Source organism: Dermacentor albipictus, unplaced genomic scaffold, assembly GCF_038994185.2.
Source record: "Dermacentor albipictus isolate Rhodes 1998 colony unplaced genomic scaffold, USDA_Dalb.pri_finalv2 scaffold_15, whole genome shotgun sequence".
NCBI lineage: Eukaryota > Metazoa > Arthropoda > Arachnida > Ixodida > Ixodidae > Dermacentor > Dermacentor albipictus.
In genome coordinates, this window is record NW_027225569.1 from 2100370 (window position 1) to 2115435 (window position 15066).

At 52.9% G+C, this 15066-nt stretch overlaps 1 pseudogene; it reads left to right on the plus strand.

Annotated features, from left to right (window-relative positions):
• Nucleotides 1-14231: 14231 nt before the first annotated feature.
• On the plus strand, nucleotides 14232-14405 carry LOC135919080 (U2 spliceosomal RNA; annotated as a pseudogene).
• Nucleotides 14406-15066: the final 661 nt, after the last annotated feature.

Sequence of the window (15066 nt, forward strand, 5' to 3'; positions counted from 1 at the left end):
CACGCCCGCACCTTCGGCGCTTTCGTATTTGACTCGTCCGAGGACGATGCGGAACACAACTCGATATCGTGGAGAAGGCGTCGTCCGACAACCAGCCCCTAACGCATCAGGCGGATGAGGCTGCAGACGTTAGCTGAGGGATCCACGGGAGCGATACCGGGGACACGCTTGACGGGCACGAAGCCCGCCGCATATCAAACACCCAGGTCGCTTTTGGGGGCGACTGCTCCCTGGGACCCCCATATAATAGCAGCGATACGTTCCCAAATCTCAATGGGGCCGTACTCGTGCCACTTTCGACGAGCGTTTGGCGAAAATCGCGCCGCCTCGCAGCGCCGCGAGCCATATGGGAAGCTTACGTCGGCAGCACAATGCCGAAGTCGTGAAGGCACAGCGCGTCGACCGAATGCGCGAACGGCAATCTCTCGCCAATGGACAGCGCGGTTTCCAGAACAATCGCCTTTCTGTCGCCCTACGGGGCACCCGGCCGATCGATTCGAGGCACGCTAGCGCGCCCCCTTTCGCCATTTCCGAGCACGAGTGCGACCAGCGCGGGCGGTGTGCTCGACACACCGGCTGTCGTCGTTACGGATTTTGTCTCTTCGCGCGCTCGCGTCAACGTCGCGGCCAACGACGTCTGCGCGGTTCTTTCCCGGTTCCCGGCGTGCTATAGTGCAGCCCTCTGGATGGTGACGCCAACTCAGTCGCGGCCGTGCTGCGGCTTGTACGCCAAAGTTTCGTGAAGGGCGTCGAGCTCCCGCCGCCACGGCTCAGGTGGTTTCGGACTTGTCTCTTCGAGCGCTCGCGTCGTCGTGGGCACGATTCTCGACTGCGGAGCAGTGCGCGGACACCACCACGAACACGCGCAAGCCGAAAACGGCACTACGGTACAATGTCGGCCAGGGCCGTACGGCCCTTTACAGCAGTAGCGATAAGTGACCAGACCTCCACGGGGCCGTACTCGTGCGACAAGGCGGCGTACTGCGCCGAGCCGAGCGCCAATATTTGGCTTTGGCACGGCCGGTTTGAGCTCTCGTGATCGCCGCGGTACCGCCGCTCACCGATTCAAGGCACGCTAGCGCGGCCCCTTCGCCATTTTCCGAGCAAGAGTGGGAAAAGGGCGGGCGGCGTGCTCGACGCCCCGGCTGGCGTTGTCTCGGTCTTAGTCGACGCCCCGGCTGACGTCGTCTCGGACTTAGTCGCGCCCACACAGCCCCGGCTCACGTGGCTTCAGACTTAGTCTCTTCGAGCGCTCGCAGCCATGTCGGGGCCGACGCCGACGTCTGCCTGGTGCTTCAACGATTCCCGGCGCCACGCAATGCAACTGCGCGCAGGATGCCAGCGACTCCGTCGTGGCCGTGCGGCGGTGTATACGCAGAAGTTTCGTGAAGGGTATCGAGCTCCCGCCGCCCCGGCGGACGTGGTTTCGGACTTCAGCCTCCTCGATCGCTCGCAGCAATGTCGCGGCGATCGCTGACGTCTCCGCGGTTTCAGGTGTGCTACGATGCAGCAGTCTGCCGCACGACACCTCTTGGTTGCCGAGGCCAGCACGGCAATTTGCGGAAGCGAGTGCATTCCGCCCAGGCGGACGCGGCAGCGGACTTTGTGCCTGCGGGAGTGCTCTTTTTGCTGTAAAATTGGAACGGGTGCAGCTGCGCGAAGCAAGTGTGCACATTTTCTCTATCTCTCTCTCTGCCTTTGAGGCGACTGTAATTTTAATTTAAATGCAATTGGAGGCGGGAGCAATCTGATGAGAGTAGGTGCACTTCGGCACAACTTGAAGTTTAGAAATTCTTTTCAAGCTTTGAGGACATACACATTCGCGCCACCTGCTTTCCCCGTCTCTTTGGCACTTCATAGTGTGTGCTGCATGCTCTGCATTCCAAAGAAACACGCCTATTTCTCCCCCTCTCTCACGTTCTTCTTCGCTTTGTTACTGCTCTTGTAGAAGTTGCTATACTCTTTACTCGCTGTAAAATAGAATGCTTGCGCAAGCCAACAACCTTTGCGTGTTTTCTTTTTCTCTTCATAAGACGTTTCTGCCATTATTCACTGGCTCTCGTTCTTAGTATGCAATGGAGCGTTAGCTCGCGCCATCTACCTATCTTTATGTATGGCGAAGTCCGTAGGGCTTCCTAGTTCCGTACACAGATGGCGCAAATGCTTTTCGCGCCAGTTTCGAAGGACCTCGCTGTACTCATGTTTCTCATATAAGTGTTTCAAAGGGGCTTGTGAAAGGGCGTGGTTCTTTTTTCTTGCGCAAGGCTGAGCTTTCCAGCTGTGCTAGCATGTGTGCGTATATATATATATATATATATAAACGAGAAGAAAGGGGGTTAACCGGGGGACCCGATAATTAGTCATATAATGAGAAGCCAACAAACACTGACACCAAGTACAACATAGGGGACATTGCATGTGCTTAATAATAAATGAAATAAAGTAATGATAACTTAATGGAAATTAAAGTGGATGAAAAAACAACTTGCCGCAGGTGGGAACCGAACCCACAACCTTCGCATGTCGCGTGCGATGCTCTTACCAATTGAGCTACCGCGGGGCGTTTCCCCATCCACTTTCTTGGCTATTTATGTGTACTAGCAGAACCCTGGGAGTGTTAGCCACTCACGCTCCCGTGACGCCTGCGGCAAAAAAGACGTTCCACGTCCGCCGCCAAGGTCCGTGAGTGGGGGCGCTGGCTAACACACCCAGGGTTCTACTAGTACACATAAATTCCCAAGAAAGTGGATGGGCAAACGCCGCTGCGGTAGCTCAATTGGTAGAGCATCGCACGCGACATGCGACGGTTGTGGTTCGGTTCCCACCTGCGGCAAGTTGTTTTTTCATCCACTTTAATTTCCATTAATTCATCATTACTTTATTTCATTTATTAAGCACATGCAATTTCCCGTATGTTGTACTTGGTGTCAGTGTTTCTTGGCTTCTCATTATATGACTAATAAATATCGGGTCCCTCGGTTAACCCCCTTTCTTCTCGTTTATATATATATATATATATATATATATATATATATATATATATATATATAATGTGTATATATATATGTGTGTGTGTGTGTGTGTGTGTGTGTACGTGTGTGTATATACACACACGGCAGTGGTAAAGATGATGAGGTAGCACGTTTTTTACAATACCTGTGCTCCACATGGCGATCTTTCTCCCCTCTATGTTTCCGGTTGGAAGGAGTGCGCAGCCTTTTCTATATTTATTTTTTAATTCGCTTTCATTCGTACATGGGGCACGCTACCTAATTCTACCGGTCGATTCGACACGTTGCAATCCGTCCCGGCCTATGCCGTATCAGAATTTTCAGTGGGCTTTGCGGTAAATAAAAGGAAATGAAGGAAATGCACGTAGTGTATTACACTTGCGCACGGGCTTGAAATGAAGGCCTCAAAGAAAGTCGCCTTGAGCGGTCGCATTCAGACGGAAGTAAGCATTGCCCTTGCGCGTGTTTTCCGCTCGCCTGTTCCGTTTTCTACGAGGTTGCCTTCGTTGGTTTTGCCTTGCAAACAAACTTGCGCTCGGGTCTCGTTTCTACGCGACGGCGTTTCGTTAACAGTGAAAGACTTAGGCGTCGCGAGTTCATTCGTGAGATAGAGAGCATAGATTCTCTAGACGGGCTGAGTTTTATAAAATTGCCCACGCTGTTGCCGAGGTTACCAATGTCGGCAGGGCACCCATAAGGCAGTAGTACAATGTAGCGAAGTGAACGACATCACTTCTAGGCCCTTTGGCTAAGATCGCTGCCCCAGGCCGAGAAGACTACTTCAAGAGTCGACACCATCACCCCGGAGGTCGCGTCGGGACCACGGCAGACCTCCAGGAGTCTACAAGGGCCTGCCCACTAGGACCAACCCGGCTGCCCGCCCGCCTGCCCGCCCGAGCGCCATCTGCTGAGCAGCGAAGCAACCCGGCGAGCCTCCCCAGCGCCTGCCGAGTGGCCCATGATCACGGGAACCAGCTCCTCTGCAAGCGCCTCCTGTCGAGCCGTCGGCCAACCCCCTGTCCACAGCGGAGCCAGCGCCACCTTCTGAGCCCCCCCCCCCCCCACAATCAGAGTAGAGCGGCGTTCCTAGCGCCTGCTGTACACCACGAGTACAACTACTTTTTCACTATGAATCCCGGAGGCCACGCTCCCAGCAGCCACGCCCCCCAAGCAATGCATCAAAGCTGTGAGACCCCAATGCGGGAGAATTGTTTCACGTTTCACGCCCCTGAGGGCAACATATCTGTAGATGACCTGATTGATGTTCTTGAAGCGACTGCGGGGGACGACAGCGTATTAGCGTTACAACATATGGGAGGAGCAAAATTTCTAGTATGCACGAGGAACGCTGCACAAGCGACTAAGCTAATGGTAGCTGAAGGTTTTCATGTAAACCACGTTAAGGTACCCGTAGACGCTGTCGGCCCGCCAGTCACCTTTGTAAATGTGTACCGATACCCAATCTACATGTAAGCAGATACCCTGTCGTTTGCCTTGCAACCCTACGGCAAAGTCAAAAGCATGGCTTTTGCAAAGGTGGCTAACCGCCAAAACAAGCTCAATGGTGTAAGAGTGGTCCGCATAGAAATGAGCAGATGAATTCCTAACTTCATGACGGTCCACGGCTACAGGATAATGTTGCGAGTACCGAGGAATGCGGCGCGTTTGTGCGCGATGCGGTGCTGACAGCCACATGGCCACAGTGTGCACTGCACCGTATTGTAAACGTTGCGGCATTTTTGGCCATGAAACCGAAGGCTGCGAAGAAGAATGTCATAAATACGGAGGCAGCCATGGAACAAAAGCCTGCTTCCGCGGAAAAGCATGTCCTAAGTCTTATGCCGGTGTTGGGCGACACACGCCCACTGAACAAGAGCAGGCCAGAAACGCGCAACTGAGCCAGGTTTTCCCGCCGATAGCAGAAAGTTCTGTGCCACGAATGCAAGTTCTTCAGCCGAGCAACCTAGGCTCCAAAAAAAAAAAACGCACGACTTCTGGCTGGGCGCAGAGAGCACCCCGACAAGTGACAGTGACATAAGCCCAGATACAACAGCGCGGCAATCGCAAAACGTCATTCAAGAAAAGAGTCACGATAAAGCAATGGAAGACGGCGCGCCCCGCAATCTAGACGCAACAGAGCCAGATAGTATGAGGGAAACAAGCGAGCCGCAATCCGCAAAGCAGACAGCAGACTCAGAAAGCGAAGGCGGCAAAAAAAAAAATGACCGCCCCTCCCCCCCCCCAAAAAAAAAACACCCCCGGGCGAAGCAACACCTTTGAAGATGCCCCAATTGTCAGTAGCGGGAGGTACGACATCCCGGAGGATAATCTGCAGAAAGAAAAGCTCTCTCCCGAAGTACCAAAAAAACAGAGTGAAGGAATAACTACTGAGGGACTAAAGACAGAACCCCCACCCCCTCCCCTAAAAGAACAACCGAGGAAGAACGAAGACAACCCAACTGGCAAAGGTACACTGAAAGGACGGAGCGGCCGCATGCCAACTACACCGACCGTAGGTGCCCAGGCAACAGGCCAGCAAAGGCATAGGTCTAGATCTGGCAGAAGAGGCGGCGGAGAAAAAAAAACACGCCAAAGAGCGACCAAGCCCAGACACCCAAAGACGCACTAAAGAGGAACAAACAAGCAGCGACGGTGAACTGAAAATGCGTAACAAGATCCCGAGAAAGGGCTCCCCGCCGCCAGGAAAAACAACCAAGCAAACTGGCGAGAGTGACATGGACGTCACAGAAACCACAACACTAGGGGAAATCCCCACGCCATAGTTGCGCTATGATGTTATGCACGCCGTAAACAAGATAAGAAGCGTGCCAAGCAGGAGCGCAAGAAAGCAATAGAAAAAAAACTGATGAAAGGAATCCCCCCCCCCTTCCTTCTTCTGGTATGGCTGAAGGCGTGAGAAACAGGATAGCGTCTGTGAAAGAGTATGTTTACCCCCCTTGCCACTGCCATGTTACGGACACCACCATCAGCGACGTGGCTCGCGGAATACCCCCCTCCCCCCCATAGCCTTCTTTAGATCGCCCTCACAAGTCTGCGTCAGAGTCCGCCAATTGGACGACCGTCACCATCAAAGGTCCCACCAATGGAATGAAAGGACCATCCCGTACCATGCCCCCCCCCCCTGCTATTTTTTTTCTAACTCCTATGTTAGCAGACGAGCCAGGAGCCAATGGCCTATTTTAAATTCGCGTCCCTAAACGTCAGGGGTTTCCGCAACAAAACCAAACAACGCGAAATTATGAATTTCGCAAGGGAAGAAGGAATAGACATTCTTTTCATTCAAGAGGCAAATCTGAGGACCCCGCTTGACGTGGCGACATTTAAACGAGACTTCCAAGTGGAAGCTTTTTTTTCACTAACAAACGCCCCAGCGTGCGGCGTCGGAGCCATTTTTGTAACAGGCAGGTTTAGAAGACAAGCGCATTGCTTCTATGGAGCGCACGGACGGACTTTGATGTTAGACATTTACATAGACGACAGGAAAGTACGATTCGTATACATTTATGCCCCGGCAACACGATCAGACACAAATGCTTTCATCAAAGCCCTCCACCCACTACTTCTCGAAAAGTTACCGTACGTCCTACTTGGAGATTTTAACTGCGTTATTAACTCCACCAGGAATATTAGAGGCCCAGTGCAAGGAGGTTCAACTTATAATTCAAAAGAGCTCAACAAAATCCTTCGCCACTTGTATCTCACAGACGCATGGGTTTACCTCCATGATGAACAGTTCGAACCCACCCGCATCTCCACTCGAACAACAAGCAGAATCGACAGGATATACATCCCTGACTTCCTCGTCCCAAAACTCGAGACGTGCACGGTCGCCAAGCTCCCGACGCTACTGAAAAAAAAAACCGACCACCTCACAGTAGTCTGTACGATACGGGGCCTCCCAAGGCCGGCAGCAAGTATCGGAAGTTGGCGACTAGACGCTGCCTTACTACAGGACGACACCACCAAAGAAAACTTTAAACAAACATTAAGAGCAATAACTGAGCAAATGGCAGAAATGAGCCCGGTAACTTGGGAAGATCTCAAGGAGAAATGGACCGCGGCATTACAAAGCGAAGGCAAGGCAAGGCACGGAAGGTACACCGCTAAATTAAATGAATTACAAAGAACAATGCGGATCATACAGAGGGCCGACACCATAACCGCCTGCACCGGTTCGTATTTGCAGATACTGCAAAGAAAGTATGACTACCTCTTGGAAAAACGCACTAACAACATACGGCAAGAACCGCGCCCACTACAGGCCATCACAGAAGAAAACAGCAACCGCGTAGGGAGTAACGACCCAAAGGAAATAACAGAAGCGATAAGAGAAGATGGTACAAAACAAACGAACAAACAGAAATACAAAGCATTTTCTTAGCCCACTTCAATAAACAGTTCGGGGACGATCAAATTGAAACCGATAAAGACGCAAGGAACCTTGATAAGCTATGCGAGAAGTTGCAGCACCTTGACCAGCTTGAAAGAACTAACCTTTGCAATGAGGTCACAACCGAGGAAATACAAAACATCATGCAAAATATGACACAAGCATCAGCCCCAGGATGCGACGGCATAACCACAGGGTTCTATGTAACCTTCTTTGAGCAAGTAGGTGAAGCGCTCTGCCACATGATTAATAAGATATTACGCGAAAAGAAAAAAACCCTCCTCCTTTGGGAAAAGGCGAATAATACTCTTGCTCAAAGAAGGCGCAACCGAACTGCCCCCAATCGTGGCGTCCAATCACCTTACTAAACACAGACTATAAAATCACAGCAGCAGTATTAAATAATAGAATCAAACACGCCCTTCCTAAGATAATATCCCCTTACCAAACATGCGCGGTCCCCGGGAGATCCATTTTTGCAAACCTGACAATAACAAGAGACATATCCGAATATGCAACAGAAAAACAGATAAGCGGTGCATTTCTTTCCTTAGACCAGGCAAAAGCCTTCAACAGAGTCAACCACAAGTACTTATTCACAGTAATGGAACATTTCTCCTTTCCCACAGATTTTATTGAGATAATTAAGCTTCTGTATAGCAACATGACATGCAACATACAGATAAACAGGACCATCACACAGGATTTTCATTATAAGCGGGGAATACCTCAGGGTTGCCCTCTAGGACCAACCCTGTTTGTCATCTCCATAGAACCCTTGATAACCAGCACAATCGGAGAAGAACGCATCCGCGGCTTCCCAATGACAGGACGAGAAGAAGTAAAAATAATGGCTTATGTGGACGATCTCTCCATCTTCATTCGCAACGAACCAAGTCTTTGGTACTTAGGTACCGCGTTAAACCAAGGGAAAAGTAAAGCGCTTATATTCGGTTCCTTCCCACCGAGTGCTATAAAAAACCTGCAACGAGTCGACACCATGAAGGTCCTCGGACTGTATTTCACACAAAAACGGGTAGCACCAACCCCATGGCAGGTTGCCATCGCAAAGGCAGAACAGGCACTATACCAATTACAGCAAACGGAATTAACACTCACAGATAAGGCTCTCGCAATTAGAACCACAGCTTGCGGCTTCGCCAACTATGCAAGTCGCATAGGCATAATGCCGAGCAAAACAATCACCAAGCTAAATAGAATGAATACAGCTTTTCTATGGGACAACAACCCCCCCCCACCCCCCATTAAAACGGAACATCCTGCAACTCGCGACGTCGTGCGGTGGTCTCGGCCTCCTCCACGTCAAGACAACCTCCCGGCTTTTAGCTCGAAACACGGCACGATTCTTAGGCAACTCGACCGACTACGTAGGTAAGAGCCTAACGAAATACTGGAACAGTACGAACCGCAGCATCTTAGACTACAGCAGAACCCCAGGACCACTCGCCGAGTCCCCCTCTGAATTCTACAAGGCCGCAATCATCAGCAAAGCCATGTTAGAAAAAGAGGCCCCAGAAATCGAAATCGATACTGACTCGCCCGCCCGAATTAGCGAGACACTGACGGTAAAACAACTTTCAATGGAGGATATGGCAAAAATGAACCGCTTCAAGGAAAACCACCTAAAGAACGTGAGGCTTTCCGAGGAAATACAAGACTTTGAAGTTAAAAGGAAATGGCAAGTCCTCCCAACACGTCAGAGGCTGTACCGAATGGGCATTGTGCCAAACGACCAATGTCCCAACTGTAAACACACCAAAACCGTGGACCACGCCCTTTTTGAGTATGCCGCCGCGAAGATAGTATGGCAACTAGTTTCAAATGTTTTCGGTGTACGGACTCAGCCACCCCAGAAGAAATGAAAAGGCAGATTTGATACATAGTGCATGCCAGCACCAAGTTATGTCATATAGAAGCGCAGATGCCTAGCGGAAGTAAGGAAAACACCGGTGAGAGCGGCATACCCCACCCTACAGAGAATCAGCCTGCTTTTATGGGACTACCTACACGAGGAAATCGGAGCCACCGGGGAGGAAAGCTTCCTCAGGCGTTGGCACACAAAATTCTTCATTTACAAAAACGGTGCAACTCACACTACCCTTAATAGCATACTAACAACCTCCCCCCCCCAAACCACATGCAAACAGAACAAGTTGCGGCAACATGTAGCGCAGAGCGCTGTCTCCGACGCTGCAACGGCAGCCGCTAATAAGAATAGGCACAGGTACCACAAGACTCAATGATGTTCACTGTCTCCTTTTTTTTCTCAATGACTGTTTTTCTGGCTGTTGATCAGCATTAGAATTATATAAAGATACGCGCAGCCTGCATGTACAGAAAAAAAGAGCTCACTATGTGAATGTTATGGAAGCACCATAAAGATGTATAGAAACGAGTGAACTGTGTATAGGAAGTTTATGACGACATGAAATTTGTTATTGGAGGAATAAAGCCTTCCCTTTGTGTAGTACATTCAGCTGCCTTGACCGGCCTTTACTATACTTAACTTTGTGGAGGCGCCCGGATACCTGCCCAGTTATAGCAGTGTCTTTCCCCTGACCCAGCCCTATCTTTCTAGGCCCACGGCTCCCTGCTGCACTGCCACCGGGGCACACCACCGTGCTGCCACCTGGTGGCCCCTGGACGACCCACACCGGCCCTGCTTCCTGGTCTTGCCGCTGCCTGCTGCCTCTCGGAGACTCCTGCCCTGCTCGGTCTGACCACTGACTGGAACCCGGTGCTGTCTGCCTGCGGGGTGCCTGTTGTTCCTGCCGCCTTGACTGGTACTGTGCTGGGGCACAACCGCCTGGCCCCTGCCCCCGCCATCGTCCACCATGGGTCTGGCCTTCTCGCTGCCACTCCTGGTGGCCCCCTAGCCTCCGGACCTGGCCTCCTTTAAGGAGAGCTGCCGGGTCCAGAAGGTGAGCCCATTCAATGGATCCTGGGAGCCACGGCCGCACGGCCCATGACAACAGCGAGGACGATGGCGACCACAACACCCCTGGGCAGGAACGCCAGCCGACCCTCACGGTGTTCTTCCCCGTGCCCCAAACGGTGCGGTGCTGCGAGGAGGGCTGCCGAGCTGCCTACGCCGCGGCCAAATGCACAGCGCGGCGGCAGTCCCTCCAGCGGCACCTCGAACTCGAGAACGGTGCCAGAATCCTGCGCACCATCAACGTGTGCAGCATCTGCGGCGAGACACTGGGGCTCAGACCAGCCTCCCACGCCTGCCTGGCTGCAGCCAACTCAACCGCGCCCCCCCCCCCTGTTGCCCTGCCACACCAGTGTGGCAGTTGCTCAATGTCCTTCCCCAGAAGGAGGGGCTTGAGCAACCACGAACAATGGCACAGGAGTGAGGCGGCACTAGCAGCCAGGCGTGATCTCGCCGCGGGTGCTGCCTCTGGTGCGTCGGAGCAGGACAACGACGGCACCCCCCCAGCAGAGCAGGACAGCACCGAGGGTCCCGCTGAGGACCCTCCCGAAACACCAGCAGTGGCCACCGAGCAGGCCGCCGACCGGGGGTAGTCTCCTGTGGCGCCTCGAGGAACACCCGGCCAATCAGCGATGGCTAGATGGCCGAGGCACCCTCTCAGCGGACGCCAACCCAACCAGGGCGTGCCGCGGCCTCGGCCATTCCTTCTCCAACACCATCGCTGCTGTCCAACCGAGGCAGCCCGGGAGCACCGGCCTCCGAGGCTCACGAGCCGGCCGCCATGCAGCAGGACTCTCCCCAGACAGGGCGGAGTCGCAGGACCATGACGGAAGCACCCAGGACTTCGGGACCCAGGAAGAACATGCTGGTACCACGCGGCCAGAGAGAAGTGCATGGGGTTTAGAGGACGAGACGGCAGAGCTGCGGGCATTGAGCCGGTTGCCTGAGTCTGCTCGGGAGCGGTCACGGTTTGAAAACATCCTCCACCGTGCCATTGCAGCCGTAACAAAACACCTGCGGCTGCCAGTCGGCGACTCGCGCCAATCACGGAGGCGCGAGGTGAACCCCGACAACCCCCAGCAGATGCAAACACTGTACAGAAGGAACCGGCGCCGGGCAGTGCGGGTAATCGCTGAAGGCTCGTCGCAGCTCTGCCCGATCGACCCCCATCCACTGCAAGACCACTACTTGAACATCTGGTCACCAACCGTGGATACCAGAATCCTGCGGTCAAGGATTCCGGCCGCCGAAGAACTGGACTTGTGCCCCTTTTCACCCGAAGTCGCAGCCAAGCTCCGTCAATGCGAGAGTACAGCTCCAGGGGAGGACCGCCTCACGTACCACCACTGGAGGCAGGTGGACCCTGAGGGCAGGTTCCTGGCGGCGGTATACAACGTATGCCTCGAATACCGCCGCACGCCCCTGAGCTGGAAGTCGACGAGGACAATCCTGATTCACACAAAGGGCGGCCGCGAGGACCCCACAAACTAGCGACCCATTGCCCTTGGTCGCACGATCGCCAAACTGCACGCCGTGTGTCTAACCACCCGGCTGCAGAGGTGGTTGGGCGACTATGCAGTACTGTCCAGGTGTCATAAGGGCTTCCTGCCGCAAGATTGGGTGTTTGAACACAACTTCGTGCTGCAGGGACGCCTGGATGATGCCAGGACAGGAGGTGGGGAGCTGTGCGTGGGGTTCCTCGATTTTGCCAACGCCTTCGGCTCGGTCGCCCATCAGGCCCTCGTCGACGCTGTCCGCGGCGCCGGCGCGGGGGAGGCCTTTGCTACCATCGTTGAAGACCTCTACCACGCCAACACCACCTGCGTCGTGGCAGCAGCTGGCATTAGGAGCCAATCACCATCGGAGCCGGGCTGAGACAGGGCTGTCCTCTGAGCGGCCTGCTTCTCAATCTGGTGGTGGACCCGGTCATCCGTGCAGTAGAGGGAGGCGATAGGCAGCACAACATCCTTGCCTACGCCGATGTACTGACGCTGCTGGCCGCGGATCCCACCACCCTGCAGAGCCGCTTGGACCGTGTTACTGCCCTGTCAGCCCGGCTTGGGCTGCGACTGAACGCCGCCAAGTGCCGGTCTCTACACCTGTCTGGTCGCCACCCCGTGGGTACACGGCCCACCTCTTTCACCGTGGGTGGCGACCCGATTCCGGCGCTTGGCAACTTCGAGGGGCACAGGTTCCTGGGCCGTCCAGTGGGGTTCAGGGTGCTGCCGGACGAGACGACGGTCGACGAGGCCATCCACCTAGGCAGAAAGCTGCCCTCCTCCATGCTCGCCCCATGGCAAAGGCTGGATGCCATAAAAACCTTCTTGTATCCAGCCTTGAACTTTGCCATGCGGGTGCGCCTTGCCAGCAAAGGAGAGTGGCAACGCTTAGACGAGGAGCTCCGCCCGCTCATCAAGAAGACCCTGTACGTGCCAGCCACAGCTTCCAATGAATACTTGTACGGAAGCTCTCAGGCTGGCAGTGCAGGGATCCCACTTGCGGCGGAGCTCAGCGACATCTGCAGGGTGGATGGGGCCTTCAAGCTACTGACGTGGACCGACGTGGAAGTCCGGGAGCGTTGGCATCATGCCCAGCGAAACAATAAACCAACTGAACAAGCTTATTACGGCCTTTTTGTGGAAAATAAGCCACCCGCGTTAAAAAGGAGCATCCTGCAGCTAGCAACAACAAGCGGAAGCCTCGGACTTCTGCATATAAAGACGACCACGCGACTTCTAGCCCTAAAAACGGCCCGGTACTTAGGCAACTCAGCCGATTACATAGGCAAGGGCCTAATGTTGTATTGGAGTAGTACGAATCGACGCGTTTTAGACTATAGCAGACCTCCAGGACCACAAGCAGAGTTCCCCTCAGAATTCAATAAGGCTGCCGCTGCCAAGAAAACCATGTTAGAGAAAGAAGCACCCGGAATTAACATAGACACGGATTCACCCGCCAGAATCACCGAGACTATTACAGAAATCCAATTACCAATTGAGGACAAGGAAAAAATGAACCACATAAAGGAAACCCAGCTAAAGAATATAAAGCTCCCCAAAGAGGTACAAGACTTCGACGTTAAACAGAAATGGAAGGTGCTCCCGACCCGGCAGAGACTGCACAGAATGGGCATCGTGCCAAGTGACCGTTGCCCCAACTGCAACTACACGGAAACAGCAGAGCACGCCCTATTCGAGTGTGTCGCCGCGTAAACCGTTTGGCGGCAAGTCTTAAACATTTTCGGAGTACAGCCTCAGGCAACGCAGCAGAAAACTAAAGGCAGATTTGCCAACTTAGTGCTAATCTGCACAATGTACGCCATATGGAAGCGAAGATGCCTCGCAGAGGTTAGGAGAACACCGGTGAGGGCAGCCTACCCCACCCTCCAGAGGATAAGCCTGCTTGTGTGGGATCATCTGAATGAGTACCTTCGCGCCACAGGGGAGGCAAACTTCCTCCGGCGCTGGCACAAAATATTTTTTATTCATAAAAATAAGCAACTCGTGTACCCACTCATGCCGTACTAATGCCCCCCACCAACACTCCACTCGGAAATAAATAAATCTGCGGCAGTATGTAGCGTAGAGCGCAGCCTCCAACGTTGCAACAGTAGATGCCCGCAGGAATACGCATAGGAGGCATAAGGTTCAAAGGTTGTTCAATGATTTTCTCCTTGTTTCAATGAATCTTTATGACTCTTGAGTAGCCCTAGCATTGTATAATGCAGCATAGCTTCCGTTTGTAAAAACAACCCGACAATGTGCGATGGTTACGAGAGCGCCTGAAAGTTGTATAGCACTAAGTGAATTGTACACTGTTAATCTGTGTTCACACGAAATCATTTGATGTATGAATAAAAACTTCCCTTGGTGTAGTATCTGTTCTTATCAGCTTAATATCTGATACGGGTTCTATATGGACCCACGATATTAAACCTATTTTTGGACGTTGGCGGAGTGCTTGAAGCCTGCTTCACCTCCGCCGCAGCTCGGCCCGGTATTGCACAACCTCCGGGATCGACCCCCGCTCACTTAGGTGAGACTTCATTCAATCAAAATGAAGAACACAAGCTCGAAGCGAGCACTCACTTGACACGCACCATTCCTATACTACACGCAACGATGCCGGTTCGCGGACCACGAGAGTAATTGAACTGCCACTCCATCTGTGTGTAGCGTCGTACTTGTTGCGTCGCAAATTTGTTAGCCGCACCAGCAAAGCAAAAGGAAGAACCAGGAGGGAGAATCGGCAGATTATATGTCTAAGAAATAGGATTCTTATTTATCCGATGTTTCTGAACGATTGTCTGCTGTAATGAGCCACTTGGCGGGAAGGGTGATTAGCCGTGGGTTTTGCAATCAATCTGAGTCCCACTCAAAGCCAACACTGAATTTTGGAGTTCACTATCGCTTGGATCCGTAAACCACAGCGCCGACGCAAGATCGCCCTGCCAAAATCCGCTGCCCTAGTGGAAGAAAGGTTCCCTATGAAAGAAAAATGGAGTGCCCGATTTGAGGAAACTACTGTGCAGCCTTTGTGTGCACATTTTCGCTGCAGTGGGACCGAGCGCCTCGAAAACAAACTTGTTGTATGGCCAAGTGTTGAATTTAATTGAATTGAATTTTATTCTCCTTGAACAAATACACAAGGAAGGAGCAGTCACAAAAAGCTACTGAGATTATTAGTTTGAT